The sequence below is a fragment of the Muntiacus reevesi genome, chromosome 2 (assembly GCF_963930625.1).
Source record: "Muntiacus reevesi chromosome 2, mMunRee1.1, whole genome shotgun sequence".
In the NCBI taxonomy this organism is placed as follows: domain Eukaryota; kingdom Metazoa; phylum Chordata; class Mammalia; order Artiodactyla; family Cervidae; genus Muntiacus; species Muntiacus reevesi.
Window position 1 is genome coordinate 118433625 of NC_089250.1, and position 20410 is coordinate 118454034.

Sequence of the window (20410 nt, forward strand, 5' to 3'; positions counted from 1 at the left end):
CCAGTAGCTGCTTCCTGAGTCCCCAAAAGGAAGGGGAGAGGATGCTCCCCAGGGGGAGTGACTATCATAGGAGGTCCGGTTCTATCAAGTGTCTTCCAGTTTGAGGAAGGCTTGTCGAAGGGCTCCAGGGCACCTCCCCTCTTTCATCTCCTGCCCAGGGGCGGTGCTTTCTCCCCGGGGTCTTTCCCTGCCGGTTCTGAGCCTGGGGTGGCCAGATTCCAGGACCTGCGTTCTCAGAAATGGCCACACGGGGGCGCGCGGCTCCCATTCCGAAGCAGCTTCTGCGTCTGGGAAGGAGAAAGGCAGACGGGCGTGGGGCCGAGGACGACTACTTCTTAGGGTCTCAGGAGCCCTGGGCTCCCTGGGCCCCCTCCTCGTCCGCCTGTCTTAGGGCAGGATTTCCTTTGAGCGTCTAAGAGGCGACGCCGCTGAGCCTGGAGGTGTCCTCCGACTTCGTTTCCAAGGACGCTCCCGCGGGGACCGCTGGTGCAGCCTGGGTACCCGCCTGTCGTCTGGGGACAGTGACAGCAGTTTTTTTCCTGCAGGGTTGTTGAGAGATGGAAAACGTTAACAGAGCCCAATTAGTCCTTTTCAGGTGCAGGGGAGATGGATGCGGGTCTCTTTTGCCTGCGACGGGGGTGAGAGGGCTGTAGCAGAGGCGGAGACGGTGGTGGAGGCCTGGGAAGCCCACGCAGGCTGGGGGCTCCCTCAGGAACCCTCCCTCTGCGGTCCTCGCCTGTCTCCTCCTCCCGCCTCTGAGCATGGGTCTGTCTGTCTGTCCGTAGTTCGCGGGGCCGCAGCGTTTGCCCCCAGCTGGGAGCTTCCACTGTGAGAGAAATGGGCTGGCCACAAACAAACTTGACCACTGAAGAAGGGGTTCCTGATCTTCAGTCCAGTCCGGAGTCATAAAGGCAAGCAGCCTCCAGACTCTGACAGGAGAGGCTGGGCTGACCAGCCCGGCCCAGATAGAGAGACTGGGCGCCTGTAGCAGCAGTTCCAGCATCTGGCGCTCACTCCAGGCCGGGCCCTCTATGCCTCAGACGGTACCTCACTTAACCCCACTGCCACTCGGGGACAGAGGTCCTCATGGTCCTGGTTGGACAGATGAGAAAAAGGAAGCACAGTCAGCTTAAGGAACTGGCCCACAGCTCTACCCAACTGCAGAGGGTTACAGGACTGTGAGGCTGATCTAAACCACTGCAATCCCATGGCCCCAGGACCTAGCCTCACCTGAGGGTTCAATCTGCTCTCCTGGCAGCTTTTCCATTTTCCTATCAGGGCTTCCCAGATGGCATTAGTGGTAAAGAACCCTCCTGCCAATGCAGGAGACATAAAAGACACAGGTTCGATCCCTGGATTAGGAAGATTCCCCTGGAGGAGGGCATCGCATCCCACTCCAGCATTCTTCCCTGGAGAATCCCATAGAGGAGTGTGAGAGGCACCAGTCTGTAAAGAGTCGGACATGACTGAAGCGACTTAGCTGGTACGTCCTCTCATCTGGACTGAGCATCCTTGTCTAACACATCTAGGTCTTCCAGCACACTGCTGGGGTGAAATGAGTTTCTTGTAAGACATCTGGGGCAGGTCCAGGCCCAGAGTAAAGGTTCAGGAAGTACTTTTCCCAGGGAGCCCACAGCTGGCTGACCCAGTGCACAGAATTCCCATTGTGAGGGGCCAGGAAAGTGTCTCATAACTCCTGGGGGATTCTTCTGTGTTTTTGTGAAAGTCTGGCGTGCTTTTTTCAACAAATATTTTTAAAGTGTTTGCCTCTGTCTGCCCCAGTTCAAGGTGTTAGGGATGTACCAGTATGGAGAAAAAAAGACACAAATCCCTACCTTCATGAAACGTACATTCTGGTGGGAAAGACAGAATAGAAGATAAATAGACCTTTAAATGGTGATGTGTGCTAGCGGAAAAAAAACCACACATCAGTGTGAGTGTATAATTTTGGTTTTGATTGGGGTAGGACTTCCTGAGAAGATGCCATTTCACTTGCTCCCTGAGGAAACCAGGTGATCCCAGCCTCTGACCTGAAGCTGCAGGGACTAGAGAAGCAAGCTAACAAGACCTGGAGCAGATGGGGTACATATGGAGGGCCCCTCAGAGTCCTCAGCACTGACATCTGTAGGAAAATGACAAGTCATATTCTCAAAGGCTTCAGGGATAGTAATTCCTGTTAAAACAAGGCCAGGGACATGGAGACAAGAAAATCGACAAAAAGGTGAATGTCCTCTAGATGAGTAACTGGTTAGAGTTGTAGTACATTTGAATATATGATAACGTGAAATTTAAACCTTTGGGTAGCAGCAGGCAGAAATGCTGAATTTGACCTTCATAAAGTGTTTTATTTAAAATCATTAGATGTTCTGCCAGCTAATGTGCTGAGGATGCAGCAAAAAGTCTTCCAAATGCATGTGTGTCCCCAGGGCCCTGCTTCGGAAATTCCTTAGGTCTCCTATGGGTGGGCCTGCTAGGGGTCAGGCTGCAGCCCTGGAAGTTGGGCTCCTGGCCAGCACAGTGCTCATTATCTGCTTGGCCCATGGAAGCCTCAGCCCCATGGGCACAAGTGTCCGTCTCTGTGTGGTGAGATTCCAGAGCCCATGTCTCAGCACAATCCTGTGCTGACTGCCCAGAGGTTGGCCATCTTGTGATTCGGTCTGGCTCTTGGACTGAAAGTCTCACCACGAGAGAGGTCCTTTCAGTCCCAGGAAAACCTGGAAGGCTGGTCATCTGTTGGAGGGCCAGGCACCCTCCCTGGGTCTCTGCCTGCTCCTTCCCCCTTCGGTAGCCTATAGATGATCTGTGAGGACCTGCTGATTAATGCTATGTTCCTGGTTGGGCCCTGAAATTCAGCAGATGCAGCCAGGCACTCAGCTCAATTTCACGCTTTTTCCCTGGCCCTTGGGCACGGTGGCTCCCTAGCCTCAGTGTGGGACTCCCAAGGGAGGGCTCCGATTGGGCAATCTAGATCTGCGGATGATGACCAGCCAGGAGAGGGCTGCTTCTGGGAGAAGGGGTGCAAGGGACTGTCACAGAGCGACTTCTATGGTAGAGACCATATCTACAAAATGGTATCCCCATTTTACAGAGGAGGAAATTGAGGCTCAGGGAGGAAATAATACTTAATCCGTATCACATGGCTGGAAGCAACGAGCTGAGATTTGAACTCAAGTCCAAATGACTGCTAAGAGCTTGCCCCTCCCTATTCCAGGCTTGTTTTGTGGGGAGCCACGTGGAGAGTCCCTGGGCTCTTGACTGACACCTTAGGACAAAGGAGGCTGCTGCTGCTGCTAAGTCGCTTCAGTCAAGTCCGACTCTGTGCGATGCGACCCCATGGACGGCAGCCCACCAGGCTCCTCGATCGCCGGGATTCTCCAGGCAAGAATTCTGGAGTGGGTTTCCATTTCCTTCTCCAATGCATGCATGCATGCTAAGTCGCTTCAGTCGTGTCCGACTCTGTGCGACCCCATAGACGGCAGCCCATCAGGCTCCTCTATCCCTGGGATTCTCCAGGCAAGAATTCTGGAGAGGGCTGCCATTTCCTTCTCCGACAAAGGAGGCTGGGCCCGCCCTTTTGTGTCTTTGGCGTCAAGTCCTGGCTTTCCAGGTGTCATTCCTGTCTGGGCCTCTAGGTGTCGCCCGCCTCCAACGTCCAGTCTGAACGCGGTTTCCCGAATTGGCCAACACAGCCAACAAACTGTGCCGAACCCCGCCAAGTACAGGGTCTGGGTCTCCCTCCCACAGGCCCCTGAGGTCCTAAACGCTGTCCGCACCCCGGTAGGCTGCGCCTCTGGGCGGCTGGGAGGGTGGGAGGAGTGGGTGGGGCCATGATCTGCCCGTGGGCCCCCCCAGCCCCTCCTCTGAGCAGAAAGGCCGCCCCCCACCCCCCGCCCCCGCTCCCACAGTCCTTTGCGCGTCCCACTGGTTCGGGTCGATACTTGAGGCACGCTGGTCGGTGTCTGATGGGGCCGCTCCAATGATGAGCAGGTCCTCACTTATGGTTACGCTGGGGCTCTGGGGCCTCTGCAGACCGTTCAGCTCTCCCCTGTTGACCCCGCTGCGCCTGCCCACGGGGGCCGGAGGAGCCCTGGACATTCGGGTCTCTGCCAGCAGGCCCCATCAGCGGGGCCCAAGACCACCCTCTGTGCCGTCCCGGCTCGCCCATCCAGACTGCAGCTTGAGTTCCTTCCCGGCACGCGGCAGTCATGAATTTGACCGTCCTGGACGTGGGTGTACCGAAATAGTCGTGTTGTTTCTTAAGGAAGTAGTTCTGCCTGCTCAGAGCCGACGTTTTCCATCAGAGAGCCATGCGTTGACAACCTGAGGTAAGTCTGTGACTTTTCACTTAAACGCAGTCACTTTGGGTGGACGCGGCTGTAGGTTGGCTGGGAAAGCTTGTCCCCTGTTTTTTTCCCTCCAGGGTCTGGGGGTGACTTTGCTGGGGAAAGCTGGGGTAGAGGGGCCTTGGGGTCTCAGGGCATCTTCTGTCCTCCTCCACCTCACCTGAGGGGTCCAGGGAGTCCAGCCAGGGTCAGGCGGGCCCTGTGACCCCGCTGTCACTGGTCCCACCACCGTCTCCACTTTGCCGTCCCTTCATCCCAACCATAGGGCCTCTCCCACTGCCTGGGTCCTGAGGAGGGGTACACAGGTATTCTGGAGGGGTGTCCCCAAGGCTTTGGACTGGGTCCGAAACAAAGAAAACCCTTCTCCCCCACTGTTTGACGTTTCAACTAGTAAAAACCCAAACTGCTAGCCATCGTCTCTCATGAAACAAACCCAAACTCAGGACACCAGCAACATTAAATTATGCCTCCCTGGTGCTCCGTACACATGCACCTAATTCTTAGCAGCTCAGCGAGGCCAGTACTGTGATTGTTGCCTGTGTCACCTGCCAAGCGGGGCGAGCAGGTTATGGTCAAACCCAGACTTGCCTGGCTCCAAGTCCAGGTTTTTCCCATCCCCACAGGGCTGCATGGAGGGGAGCAGATCAGAGAGAACTTGAGCAAGAAACTGTAGCAGTGTTACAGAAGGCTGAGCACAGAGGGAGCCCCCGCGGGTGCCCTCTCAGCCACAGTCCCTGGCCTCACAGACTGGGGGAGAACAGGGTGGTATAGAAGAGAGAAAGTGAGCAAAACGTGGGGGAAGAAATAGAAGAGCCCAAGGATGATCAGCCTTCCTCCCTCTGAGGGCAGTTCAGTCATGTTTTTCTTTTTGGAGGAGGGGGATGATTGTCTTTGTCTATTTGGGCTGCTACAACAGAACAGGCATATAAACAACGGAAGTTGATTTCTCACGGTTTTGGAGGCTGAAAGTCTGGGATGAAGGTGCCAGCATAGTCGGGTTCTGTGACTTCCTAATTTGAATTCTGTCTTCTCACTATAACCTCACTTGGCAGAAGGGCTGGGGGAGCCCTCCGGGGGTCTCTGCTTTAAGGGCATTAATCCCATTCACAAGAGTTCCACCTGCAAGGCTTAGTCACCTCCCAGAGGCCCTATTCTGAATACGATCACATTGGGAATTAGGAATTCAGTATATGAAATGTTGAGACTTCCTGGGTGGTGCTAGTGGTAAAGAAGGCGCCTTCCCATGCAGGAGACACGGTTGGTTCCCTGGCTTGGGAAGATCCCCTGGAGGAGGGCCTGGAACCCACTCCCGTTCCTTGCCTGGAGAGTTCCGTGGGCAGAGGCGCCTCTCAGGCTGCAGTCCATGTGCTCGCAAAAGAGTCGGGCATGATTAAGCACACAGACATGCACACGCACACGCACATACATATTAAAGCTTCAGGGGACATCAGCCATTCAGCCAGTTAAAATTCATGTGGTCTAAAACAGCAACAGATCTGGGACCCATCCCCTGCCCATCTGTGAGGGGTTGCCTGGGGATGGTCTTTTCCTCAGCTCCAGTCTTAGGTTTACCCCTGGAGGTTTAAGTTGCAGCCTGAGTAATGTCTGCAGTCAGTTTAGGTGGATCTGGCAGGTCCAGATGAACCCCTTACATTCCTTTCCTTACCTCTGCCTGACCAAATAGGCTTTTCCATGCTTCCCAAGTCTAGACTCAGCTCTGCCCCCACTCCTCCACTGCACACACAGACACCCACACAATCCACAGCTCACCTCTGGGGCAGCTAGACCCAGTTGACTCCCTTTTTTTCTTTTAGTTTGAGCCAGGAGGGTATGTATGTATACAGGGTCCCAGGGCTGGTTATGGGGTTGTCTGTTGTCCCCCTCATCTTACTTTACAACCTGAACTGTCCGTGCCACCTTCCAACCCCATGGCCATGACCCATCGTGATAACACTCCCCTGACTGAGTTCTTGAGCTCAAGTCCTGCAACAGGTAACCCAGTTAAAGACTTGATTTTCTCCATTATCCTCCATTTTAAACTCCTGTGTTCTTGTGAAAGAAACTAGTTGCCAATTGACTGCTTAGAAATCTGAGGATCTCAACCCTAATATCCCTGAGAAGGCTCTCGAGGTAGATTGAAGTATTGGTAATAGAATCCTACATCCACCCTCACCGGGCCTCATGCTGTGTGGAGTGTTCTTCCTGGTCCCTGACTTTGGCCTTGGCTATATAACTTTGGCCAATGGAATGCTAGCAGACGTGAGGTTAGCAGAGGCTTCGTGATGTGCTTGGCAGAGTACCTTTGTCTCCTGCCCTCCGAAGATGAAACACGAGACTCGTTTCTCCTGTATCTGCTGCCATTTCATGCTAGGCTTCAGGGTGAGCACGTGCAGAACAGGTGCCAGCTCACAGTGGGGAGATCACAGCTGAAGCAGAGCTGCCCTGTGAGCCCAGCCTCCACCAGTGTCTTCATGGGCCACACGAGCAGTGCAGACTGTCACACGCCGCTGAGGGTTTGTGGTGGCTGTAGCAAAGCTGAACAGTTAGTGCTGTTGTGGGGTCAGAGTTACAGCCCGATTCCACGATATAAACAACTTCATAGTAGTGCCTGCATGTGCAGTCGTGTCTGACTCTTTGGGACCCCGTGGACAGTAGCCCGTGACGCTCCTCTGTCTGCGGTATTTTCCAGGCAAGAATACGGGAACGGATTGCCATTTCCTTCTCCAGAAGATCAAACCTGAGTCTCTTGCATCCGCTGCATTGGCAGGTGGATTCTTTATCACTGCACCATGACTTCATGGTGACACTAAGATTTTAAAGACTGTACAAGCCAGACTGCTGTTGGTTTCTTGGGGGGAGGCGGATTTGTGTGTGTGTTGTATGGGGTATGTATGTAGTATGTGGGTAACGTGTATGTGTGTGGTATGTGTATGTGATGTGTGTGTATGTATGGTATACATGTAGTGTGTATGGTGTGCGTGTGATATGTGTGAGGTATATATAGTGTATGTGTATGGTACATGTGTGTGGTGAGAATGTGTGTGTGTGGTGTGTGTATGAGTGGTGTATATATGTGATGTGTGTGGTGTATGTGTTAGGTATCTGTGGTATGTATGTGTGGTATGTATGTGTTCAGTTCAGTTCAGTCGCTCAGTTGTGTCTGACTCTTTACGACCCATGAACCACAGCACGCCAGGCCTTCCTGTCCATCACCAACTCCCGGAGTCTACCCAAACCCATGTCCATTGAGTTGGTGATGCCATCCAGCCAACTCATCCTCTGTCATTCCCTTCTCCTGCCCTCAATCTTTCCAAGCATCAGGGTCTTTTCCAATGAGTCAGCTCTTTGCATCAGATGGCCAAAGTATTGGAGTTTCAGCTTCAACATCAGTCCTTCCAATGAACACCCAGGACTGATCTCCTTTAGGATGGACTGGTTGGATCTCCTTGCAGTCCAAGGGACTCTCAAGAGTCTTCTCCAACACCACAGTTCAAAAGCATCAATTCTTCAATGCTCAGCTTTCTTTATAGTCCAACTCTCACATCCATCCATGACTACTGGGTAAACCATAGCCTTGACTAGATGGACCTTTGTTGACAAAGTAATGTCTCTGCTTTTTAATATGCTATCTAGGTTGGTCATAACTTTTCTTCCAAGGAGTAAGTGTCTTTTAATTTCATGGCTGCAGTCACCATCTGCAGTGATTTTGGAGTCCAGAAAAATAAAGTCAGCCGTTGTTTCCACTGTTTCCCCATCTATTTCCCATGAAGTGATGGGACCAGATGCCATGATCTTAGTTTTCTGAATGTTGAGCTTTAAGCCAACTTTATACTCTCCTCTTTTACTTTCATCAAGAGGCTCTTTCACTTTCTGCCATAAGGGTGGTGTCATCTGCATATCTGAAGTTATTGATATTTCTCCCGGCAATCTTGATTCCAGCTTGTGGTTCATCCAGCTCAGCATTTCTCATGATGTACTCTGCATATAAGTTAAATAAGCAGGGTGACAATATATAGTCTTGATGTACTCCTTTTCCTATTTGGAACCAGTCTGTTGTTCCATGTCCAGTTCTAACTGTTGCTTCCTGACCTGCATACAGGTTCCTTAAGAGGCAGGTCAGGTAGTCTGGTATTCCTGTCTCTTGAATTTTCCAGAGCTTATTATGATCCACACAGTCAAAGGCTTTGGCGTAGTCAATAAAGCAGAAATAGATGTTTTTCTGGAACTCTCTTGCTTTTTCAATGATCCAGCAAATGCTGGCAATTTGATCTCTGGTTCCTCTGTCTTTTCTAAAACCAGCTTGAACATCTGGAAGTTCACGGTTCACGTATTGCTGAAGCCTGGCTTGGAGAATTTTGAGCATTGCTGTACTAGCGTGTGAGATGAGTGCAATTGTGAGGTAGTTTGAGCATTCTTTGGCATTGCCTTTCTTAGGGATTGGAATGAAAACTGACCTTTTCCAGTCCTGTGGCCACTGTTGAGTTTTCCAAATTTGCTGACATATTGAATGCAGCACCTTCACAACATCATCTTTCAGGATTTGAAATAGCTCAACTGGAATTCCATCACCTCCACTAACTTTGTTTATAGTGATGCTTCTTGAGGTCCACTTGATTTCACATTCCAGCATGTCTGACTCTAGGTAAGTGATCACATCATCGTGATTATCTGGGTTGTGAAGTTCATTTTTATACAGTTCTTCTGTGTATTCTTGCCACCTCTTCTTAATATCTTCTGCTTCCGTTAGATCCATACCATTTCTATAATTTATTGTGCCCATCTTTGCATGAAATGTTCCCTTTGTATCTCTAATTTTCTTGAAGTGATCTCTAGTTTTTCCCATTCTAATGTTTTCCTCTATTTCTTTGCACTGATCACTGAGGAAGGCTTTCTTACTTCTCCTTGCTATTCTTTGGAGCTCTGCATTCAAATGGGAATATTTTTCCTTTTCTCCTTTGCTTTTTGCTTCTCTTCTTTTCACAGCTATTTGTAAGGCCTCCTCAGACAGCCATTTTGCTTTTTTGCATTGTGTAGTGTGTGTGAGTATGTATGGTGTGTGTGTGTGATGTGTGTGTGTTTGGCGGGGGAAGAGGACATGCTCTCCTGTGGAGCTCAGGCAAACGACCTGCACACCTGTCCAAGGTGACGGGCCAGGTTCCCACCTATCGTCACACTGGGTGGAATGCCTCCTTGACTTTATAGACAAGTCGGCTTGACCCCGCAGCCTCAGCGTTAGTTGTCTCCCAGTCCCGTAAGCCTTCTTCTTAAGGAGCTGTTGATGCCTGTGTGTAGATACCAATTTTGCTTCCTTTTTCCTGTTGGGTGGAGGCAGGATCCTGTCTCCGTTCCGCTGCCACCGCAGGTACTGCCACCAGTGAAGTCAGTTGTTTGCAAGCATCACAGATTTCCTGGTCCTCCTGTGGTTTAAGTAGAGCATCATGGTCTGAAGATCCTGATTTGCCTCGAGTTTCCATACTAGAAAGAGGTATCCTTCCCCAGACCCCAAAAGCTCTGCAGATGGAGGCCTGAGTACCCTGCACAGGTGTCCATAGTAGCCAGCCACCAGCCTGTAGGCTGCATCTCATTGAGGCAGGTTCTCCAGGGTTTACCCTCTGGTTTGATAGGGTAGGTAGAAACCTCTGGGGGCTTCCCGCTGGGCATTAAGAGCTGGCCTTTGCCATCACTGTGGACTGCCCTTCCTCACTTGCTACCCACTTGGACGTGCTGGGTGACTGGGGGAGTTTCTGGCCAGCTCTGGACCCCTTCCCTAGCTCCAGCCCCTTTTCATCCTTCACCACCACGTCTTCCCTGGACATTGTTTTGTGCAAAGAAAGAAAATACCAGGGAGTTGTCAGAAAATGCAGGGGTCTCATAGGACCCACTGGCTTTGATATCCAAGCTTCTTTTCTGAAATGTTGCTTCTAAAACTCAACAGTCGAAGCAGATTTTTAGCAACCGCTCCAACTCCTTTCGATATGATAAAATAATGAGAAGCAATTGCCCCGTGACATCTGACACAAAACGTTTCTGTTTCTAGTTTACCCAAATAACTAGATAGTTTCATTTATAATGAGATAAATGGAAAGGATGCTCGGTAAGGCTTGGTGTCATTATAGAGCTATTTCTATGTTAATGGCGATGGGAAGAGAATGCAGAAATGGCTGTCACAGATTGAAAGGGGTGATGTTAAATATGTCTGTTGTAATGCAGCCAAGGTGGAAGGCCCCATTTCAGTGAGGAGGATGAGCAAGTGCTGTGTGCCTTGTGTGTTTCCTGGAGGAGAGGGTGTTTGTGGCCCTTTGAGCCCCCTCCCCATTGTCTTTCCAGCAATTACTCTGGTCTTCTCACACCAGGCATTTGACCCTTTAGTGCAGGGGTTTGGGAGATGACCCCACAGATTCTATGGGATACAAACCTCAGGTGGTCAAGCTGGGCACCAGCAGCCCTAGGGGGAGACAGACCATGGTCTCAGGGGCCGAGGAAGGAACCTGACATTGAAGACAGGGCAACTGACTCCAAGCTGGGCTGGGGATGAAGCCATGGGATTGACTCAAGTAGGTAATGAGAAACTAGGTACAAATTGGCTTAAGCAGAAGGGGCTCAAATGTGGCTTGATTTGGGCTTAAAGGAAGCCATAAGAGTGCCGTTTCTTTTTTCCTGCTTTGTGCTCCAGTCTCTTCCATGGTGGGTCTTATCTCAGGCTTCCCGTTGTGGTCAGGCCCCTACCCCTAGCAGTGCAGTCACATCCTGGCAGGCTCTGGGGAAAGAGGAAGAATCCTTTTCTAGGGCAGCTAGGAGCATGCCATTGCCTACCTTTGACTCTGATTGGCCCCTGTGCCCATCCCTGAAGCGCCCTTCCCCACCGCCCCATGCCAATTGAAATGCGGTACTCTGGTCAGGCCTGGGCCATGGACTCCACCTGAATCCCATGGTCCCCAAATGATGGTCCTCTGTGAGTCCTTGTCTGTGTCTGGGGATTTCATGCTCCCCAACAGTGCTGATAAGGGGACAGGTTGGGTGAAGCAGGGTCCAGCCCGGAGCCCACCAGGGGGTTTTAGGAAGGCAAATCAGCCTGGGTCCCACATGTGTGGGAGTATCTTCCATGTAACTGTTAGGCCCATCCCCTCATTCTGCCTGCATAGATGCTGCTTTATTTTGAGTCCCCATTTTTCTTTTTTCCCTACCAAATCATTATGGTCTGAGACCTTTTTGTGGAACACAAAACCTGAGTATGCCACATCCATGCCAGGATGAGGCCAGAGTCCTTAGTGTGGCAACAAAGCCTTTCCTTCTTCGGCCTCTGTCCCTTCCTTCCAGCCTCCTCGAACCAATCCAGGACCCCAAAACATCATGCTTGTGTTTTGCAGATGCTTCTCCTTGAGGTGCCCAGTCACGCCTGCCTGCAGCTAGAAAACTCCTGTGTATCCCTCAGGACCCAGAGCACATTGTCTGTTCTGCGATGTCTCCCCATGTTCTCCCAGACATTTGTCTGTCTGTGCTCAGGCTCTCTGTGTCTGCTTTTTCTTTATCAGTTTTAACAGCTGCCTCCTTGTCTCTTGTCCCCAGAAGCCTGGAAGTTCCTTTAGAACTGTGCTATGAACTATTCTTTTAAATTTTTTATTATGAAACATTTCAAACATTGGAAAACTACAGAAAATAACAAATATGTATTCACAACCCAGATTTCATAGATAACAACAGCTTGCCACATTTGTTTTAGATTTCTCTTTGAAGAAATAAATATTAAAAAATATCACCAAAGCCCCAATTCCCATTCCCTTTCCCCTCGCTCCTAAGCTCCTGGAATTGGAATGAATCTCTATTCAACACTACACTCCTGAGAATCATTCATGTTGGTTTGTGTAAATATGTTTGGCTCATTTGTACCACAATGGAGGACTTTTGATTTTAAGAATAAACTAGTTTGTTTATCCTTTTTCTCCTCCCAGTGAGTGGCCTTGTTTTTGCTTTTTCAATGTTCTAAATGTACCACAGGGAAGGTTCTTGTGCGTGTCTCCTGAGATTGCACGCAGGAAGGTGTCAGCAGATAACCCAGTGGTGGATTTGTTGGTTCATACGGATGTAGAGTCCATGTATCCTTGCCTTTGATGAACTCTGCCTGAGTTCTCACCAGGGTGTTCTCACCAAGTGTACCTGCTTACATGCCCCTGAGGGATTTCAGCCCTGGGCTGATCTCAAACCTCCCCGACACTGACTATTGCGAGGCTTTTAAATGTTGTTCGGACCAGAAGAAAATAAAGATTTGTTTCATTTGCCTTGCCCCACAACGGATGAGGCTGAACATCTTTTCATGTGATTGTTGTGAGTTGTCGCTTTTCCTAGTGGCTTGCTTGTCGCTCTGCGTCCTGGAGTGGACTCCTTTTTCTGCTGGACACATCGTGTCTTATCCATCAGTGAGTCCCTGCATCCCTCCGCTGGCTGCCCCTGGTGAATGTTTGCCGGAAAGAGAGAATGGAGGAGGTGAGCTGCGGGAACCAGGGAAGCTGGCCCGACTGTGTGACTGTACAGGATGGAGGAGATGCATCTGCTGGGAAGCGAGGTGCTGGGGGCTAGAATCAGAGTGAACAGAAAGGAGGCGATGGCAGGCAGCGCAGGAGGATGGATGTTGAGGCCCTGAGACGGGATGAGAGCCAAGGGTCCAAGGCTGTGCTTTAAAGAAAGCCTTCTGAGGAGTGTGGTGGGGAGGAGAAGCTGGGGAAGGGTCTTAGCAGGAGTGATCGACTCACCCATGAGGAGGGAGGACCTCACAGCTGCCTGAAGGTCAGGGGTAGGAGTCAGGGAGACTGCCGAGTCTGGTGACCCTTCTCAACTCCACCTTCCGCAGAGCAAAGAGTCTCCGGGTCTTCCTGGCTCTGTTGGCAGCAGTTCCTCTGAGGCCTCGCTAAGCTCCTTGGGGGCAGTAAGAAGTGAGCCACGGCTCTCAGTCCTCCTCTCAAGATGAGCCTGTTAGCAGCGACCTTCAGGACTTGTGTCTAGACTTTTTATTTCCAGTTCCTCCGGTACTGAGTCATTCAGCAGGCTCCCGGGCTGTCTCCACGTGGACACACACTCGAGGGAGGGCAGCCCCTGGGGGCTTTGCAGAGACAGTGGAGGACGGGCCTGGGCTTCAGCACTCACTGGGAGAAGTGGGCACTGGAGTCTCGAGTCCTCATCATGTCTTTATTCACAAAGATCCACTTGCAGCCACTCTGTGGCCACAGTTCAGTTCTCATCTATGCATAAGTGATTCTTTAAATAAAGTTCAGAATAATCTTTGAGAGGACAGGGGTCATGGCCGACAGCATGCCAGCACCTTCAATACACCTAATGCATAGGAGGCTGCACTAATGAGTTTTTTCAATAAATGAATGAAAAGATCAGATCACCCGACATTTCAAAGATGGCAGCTCTCCCGGAGTTTGTCTATACACAGAATTCCAGTTCAATTAAAATATCATCAGGGTCTTATTTTATTTTTTAAACACTTAATCAAATTATTCTTAAAGTTCATCTGAAATCATGAACATAAAATAGCCAAGAAAATCCTGAGATGAAAAATATCCACAAATTAAATTTCCTTCCTATAATAAAACCTATCATAAAAGGACAGTAATTGAAAGGATATGGTACTGGCCCAGAAATGGATATATTAATGGACAATATTAAAATGCAGAAATGTATTCAAGTAATATTGGAATTTTGGTCATAATAAAAATGGCATATCAAAACAGTGGAAAGATGATAATCTAATTGATGGTGTTGCAACCTCTGCCAGAATATTTAAAAAACCAGAAGAGTTAAATCTTGGCTTCACACCATGCACAAAATTAAGATCTAGGTGCTGGGGGAAGTTTTCTAGACTGCATTTCCAGTTTCCGTTGGACCAAGCTGTCTTGTTCCTTACCTCTAAGCCCTCTCAACAGAGGGGTCTTGGCCCAGCCCCACTTCCTTGGCCTGTCATGAGAGGCCACTGCTCTTGCTGGATGTGGGTCCTTGGGTCCACTCTTGCCCTTTCTGCTCAGGAGGTTGCCGTTCTGTAGGACTGTGAGGATTTGAGGTGCTAATGTCAGTAAAAGATATGACCATGAGAGGTAGCAAACTTTGTTGGGTGACGCTTGGACAGGGTTGCATGTGGGAGAAAGGAGTCGTAGCCGGAGCCTGGATAGAAGGCTTGGCAGCTCAGGGTTGCTGCTCAGAGAGGAGGAGGGCAAGGGACATCTCCAGGAGAGAAGGGAATCGAGGCGGGTGGCTTATGTATCTGAGGTCTCTCAGCAGCGTGGGCCTTAGCAGCTTGGAGGCTTATGACTGCAAAGCCCCATCTTATCAATAGGTAGCAGCTGCTGGGTGAGCTGGTTTGCAAAGCAGGCATTCTCTACATGGCTAAAAAGGTGCTTGTTTGGACTATATTAAAAATAATTGAATGTGTAAGAATTTGAATTTAGCAATGGCAAGCTTTTGAGCTCAGGGGTCTCAGTCTGCAGTGAAGAAATAAAGCCCCATGGAGACCAGTACACAGAGGCCATCTTTGGCTCATTTATATAGCAAGTCCCTACCTGCAGCTTCAGTGGCGGTGACTGGTGGGGCCCCCTCCCTTACCAGAGAAGCTGTGTATGAGCAGATCCTCTGAGTAGGGTCCAGAAGCCAGGATTTTTTTTTCTTTAAGCTCCCCAGGTGATTCTACTGTTTCACTGGAAACCACCAACATAGGTCCATGGTTCTCAGACCTAGCTGCCTATTAGACTATTTGGGTGAAGGTGAGAAGGGTGATAGCATCTACCAGGAGGGCCCCAATGCCCACGTGGACAGGAGTGGGAGTGTCCAGTGAGTGGCTTCCTGGGCCTTCCCAGGTGGCTCAGTGGTAAAAGAATCTGTCTGCCAGTTCAACAGACTCAGGAGATGCAGGTTTGATCCCTGGGTCGGGAAGATCCCCTGGAGTAGGAAATGGCAAGCCCTTCTAGTATTCTTGCCTGGGAAATCCCATGGACAGAGGAGCCTGGTGGGCAACAGTCTATGGGGTTGTGAAGAGTCAGACACGACTGAGCCCACACTCAGGCACTTGCATGAGTTCCTGTGTCCTCGCCTCATTTCAGACAGGAAACCAGGCCACCTGGCCTTCCGATCCTCCGATTCTCTTCTTCATGTCACTCAGGCTTTGCCAGGATTTTTCCTTGACTGGCAGTGACCTGGGATTACCTGCAGCGATCATGTCTGTTTACCTCCCACTCCTGTGGTGTCTGACAGAGCTCGCCCTTGGCCTGTAGAGCTGAGTTAGAAAGGTGACTTTCCAGCTGAAAGGCGCTGGAATTGCTGGCACGTCTTCCAGTGGCCCCGATTGAGGCTTGTCGCTCAGAGGTGAGGACGTGCCCCTTCCCCACTTCCTCACAGGCCAGCTGGGCTCCCCGCAGCTCTCTCGTTGCTGCACAGATTCAGAATCTGATCTCGGACTCTCACGTAGCCAGTGTACTGTTCTGTGGGGTGCGGGTGGCTGCGGGCCAAGGTCCCTCTCCAGACTGAACTGGGAAGAGGGCATAGTCCGTGCTCTGTGCTCAGGGCCTGGGACTCAGCCTTGCACACATCTGCTCTCCTGGCTGCTCCTGAGCCCATGTTCTGCTGAGTCCCAGGCAGTTTGCGAGCTTCTTCCTGGGACGTGTGGGCTGGGCAGGGAGGGAGGGGCGCCGAGCCCACCTGAGTTTTCTCTCTTCGCTCCTCGCCTGCCCCCAGCTCCTTCCTGTCACACGTGTGCCCGAGCGAGGCACCAACTCCTCCAGTGGAGTTTGACCTTTACAGAAAGGAATGATTTGATTTTCCAGGGAAGGTGGTGAGCATCGGATAGACTTTAGCCATATCAAAGCAGCATATCAATTAAATATCTGCCAAAGAGTCCTCTCTGGGTTTCCATCTTCTAAAAGGCTCACAATAAAATTAACTCCAAAGTTACTGAACTGAAAAGTGTACAATTACTGTCTTGTTGGTAGAATAAAACAGGAAGGATTGTTTAGGCACTTAATTGGCATCCAACAACAGGCGATGGTATGTTAATTAGATGTCAATTACAGCAGAGCGCTAATTGACATTTGATAAGCATTCTGACTGATAAGCAATGTTTGCTCTGCCAAATTAAATGGCTCGGTGGACTGTGCTTGACGGCTGGGAGGGGGCTTATCTAAGGGTTGCAAGTGCCTGGTGGCCTCCAGGAGGCAGAAGCTGCCTCTGGGGTGCCCTTCCCTTCATTCAGAAACACTTCCAAGAGCCAAGTGATTGCATCCTAGTCTTGAGTTTTCTTCAAATGTTGCCTCTGGGAAAAGAGATGGTTCTCCTGATGGAACCAGGTTTCGCCTGCCTCACATGCAGATCATCTTCCCATTTTCTGTCTTTCCTTCTCAGCTGGTTCGCCCCAGTGTGAGTCCAATTTCTTTACAGTCATACCTATTTGAATGCTAAACCTGCATCCACCTCTTCAAAGCTGTGAGCCCTGGGCAAGTGTAGTTGACTTCTCTGGACCTCATTTTCCTTCTCACTGCCACGGGGACATTGCCTCAGTATCAACACCATTGGCAGAAAAGTGTCAGCCAAATTTCTGGCACAGAGAAGGAGCTCAATACATTCTAGTTCCTCTTTTTCTCTCTCCTCACTTTCCCTTCTGGTCTCCAATTCCTACTCCTGGGCTATGGCTTTGTTCCATTCTGTTGCACTGTGGCCTGATTGCCATCATTCCAGTGCTCCATCTTAGCTGAGACCCAGGTTGACAACCACCAGAGAAACAGTGGCTTGGTTTAAATGCTGGTTCCGCCACTTGTTAGCTATGTGACACTGAGCCAGTTACTTCCCTTCTCTGTTCTTTGGTTTTCTCCTCTGTGTTGCAGGAATAATTGACAATGCTTATCTTCTAGAGTTGATGGAATGACTTAAGATGAAGCCTGTGCTCTCAAGTGTTCAGTGTACATTGGCTGTTGTAGTCATCAGACCCAGTCGTCTAGAGTGAAGCCATTGAACTTGATTCTCTTATTCAGTAACCAGCTCTTGAGTGTATTCAGGCTTCCACAATCCTTTTTTAAATGGATGGCAGCATGCCAAATGGCCTTATTCCATCCTCTTTACCTCCTTTCTCTTGAGGACTGCTGGATTGGTTCAGATAAACTCTGACTGCTGTATGTGGCAGCTGCATGGCATGCTTTGTTAAAGAGCGTATTTGCGCGCTCGCGTGTGTGTGTGTGTACTTGCACATGGGCCTGCAGACTGATTAAGTGTTAGTGAGTCCTAGTTCTCTTGTAATAAAAAAAAAATGTGACTCTTTCTTTGCTACCAGTTGGCATTTTATTCTAAAATATCACTTGGGAACTTAGTTTGCCGATGGAACTAGGTCAATTTGATGAAAGCTAATTTATTGAATGGCTAATTTGCCAAAAGCCAATTCACCAGAAGTTAATTTGCTGAAAATAAGTTTGCTGAATCATTAAATCACTGAATGACCAGTTCATTGAAAACTGTCAAGCCCTCCACCCTGTTTAGGAGTGGTATCTGTAGATGTTTTGTGGTCAGAACCAGAGGCACATGTGGAAAAGACTCAGAGGCAAAGCCAAGGGTTAGACAAAAATCCTTAAAAATAAAGAAGCTAGGAACTGAAATTAAAGGGAAAGCCCCTCTGCTTCCAGCTAAATATCTTCCATTAAAAAGTGCTCTGCCTTTGAGCGTTGAAACCATACACATAGCTGACCTAGGCTGCTCTGTGGTTCAATGGCTGCAAGCAAACTATGATGAAATATTAACAAAAATTCATTCTCAAATATTTATGACTAAATCAGTTACAGATTGGCTTTGGCAAACTGATTTTCAGTGAATCCATGAGAATGGCCAACTGAGAGAGGCCAGTCATCCATCCATAGAGAACAAGAGGCTGATGGTGGCCTCTGGTCCACATCTGCATTTCAGCTGGGGATGGGACAGGGGAACTGGGACAGGGAGCAGGTCAAGCAGCCTGTGCCTCTGGAGCAGAAGGATTGATAATTAAGCCAGTAGTGGTTCTTAGTTCTGGGGCATGCTTAGAAGGATGCCAGACCCAGACACTGCTAAGAATGGGACAGGCAGAAGCTCGGAATTGACCTGGGCCCAAGGCAATAGGCAGGGCTCTGGGGAGGTGCCCTCCACAGCCCCAGGCCTTCTATGAGGAGCAAAACAGAATTGGCAGGGGCCTGGGGACAGCCCCCGACCACCGGGTTAAGGTGGGGGCCCTGGGTTCCCTGAATGTAGGCTCACTTATCAACAACAACAAAAAAACAACAACAAACTATCACGTGCTCATAACAGTAAAAAGAAATAATATTAGCTGAATATGTTCTCAGTCGTGCCTGACTCTTTGCAACCCTATGGACTGTGACCCACCAGGCTCCTCTGTCCATGGGATTTTCCATGCAAGAATACTGGAGTGGGTTGCCATTCCCTTCTCCAGGAGATCTTCCTGACCCAGGGATTGAACCCAAGTCTCCTGCATTGCAGGCAGATTCTTTACCGTCTGAGCTACCAGGGAAGCCCCTGAATATATTGAGCATTTACTATGTCCTAGAACCATGCTAAGCACTTGTACATAAGATCAGAGAGCTAACAAGAGTCAGAGAGTGTCTTTACAACTAGCTCTGTCTGGTTGCAGATCTATGCCCTTGACTCAAAAAAGTTTATGTAATTATCAGAATACAAAGTTGCTTCAGTGGTGTATGACTCTTTACAACCCTATGGACTGTAGCTTGCCAGGCTCCTCTGTCCATGGGATTCTCCAGGCAAGAATACTGGAATGAGTTGCCATTTCCTTCTCCAGGGGATCTTCCCGACCCAGGGATTGAACCCGCGTGTCTTGGACTCCTGCATTGTAGGTGGCTCCTTCACTGCTGAGCCACCGGAGAAGGCTCATATGTATTTATATGTAAACATATATGCATGGTATATCCTTTATTTTTAAAATACATGTAAGATAATATACTGTTCTTTTTACTCTTTTCATTTAAGTACATGAATTGAAATTCTTTCTATATATACATATATATACGTACTTCATTCTTTTTAAAAAACTGAGTGGTATTCCATTGTGTAGAGCTGTTGAATCATAATTTATTTAAACAAGTATGAGGTTCCGATTGCTATATTTGATAGTTCTTGTTATTACTCATTCTTTTAAGTTTAGCCATTCTGGTGGGTGTGAAATCATGTTTCATTGTGGTTTTATTTTTAAATTTCATTTATTTATTTTTGGTTGTGCTGAGTCTCTGTTGTTGTATGAGGACTTTCTCTAGGTGCAGCAAGTGGGGGCTACTCTTCCTTGCAGTGCATGGGCTTCCCATTGCAGTGGTTGCTCTTGTTGCAGAGCACAGACTCTCGGGGAACGGGCTTCAGTAGCTGCAGCACATGGACTCAGCAGTTGCAGCTCGCGGGCTCTAGGGCTTGGGTTTGTTGTTGTGGTGCACGGGCTTAGCTGCTCTGCAGCAAGTGGAATCTTCCCAGGCTAGGGATCGAACCCTTATCCTCTGCATTGGCAGGTGGATTCTTATCCATTGTACCACCAGGGAAGTCCTCATTGTGGTTTTAGTGTACAATTTTGTGATGACTATTGGAATTGAGTACATTTTCATATATCTATTGGGCATTTTTCTACACTTTTTTGTGCCTGCTCAAGAGTTTTCCTATTTTTCTATTGCAGTGTCTTATTTTTGTTTACTTGTACTAAATCTTTGTATATTCTGGATTCAGGTCTTTTTTTACTTATATATGTATATTGCGGAAGTTCTTGCATCCACTGACTTGTTTTTGATTCTTTGAATAGTGACAGTGAAAGTGAAGTTGCTCAGTCGTGTCTGACTCTGCAACCCGTGGACTGTAGCCTACCAGGCTCCTCTGTCCATGGGATTCTCCAGACAAGAATACTGGAGTGGGTTGCCATTTCCTTCTCCAGGGGATCTTCCCAACCCAGGGATTGAACCCAGGTCTCCCACATTGCGGGCAGATGCTGTAACCTCTGAGCCACCAGGGAAGCCTTGAATAGTATCTTTTGGAAATAAGAGGGTTTTCGTTTGTTTGTTTGT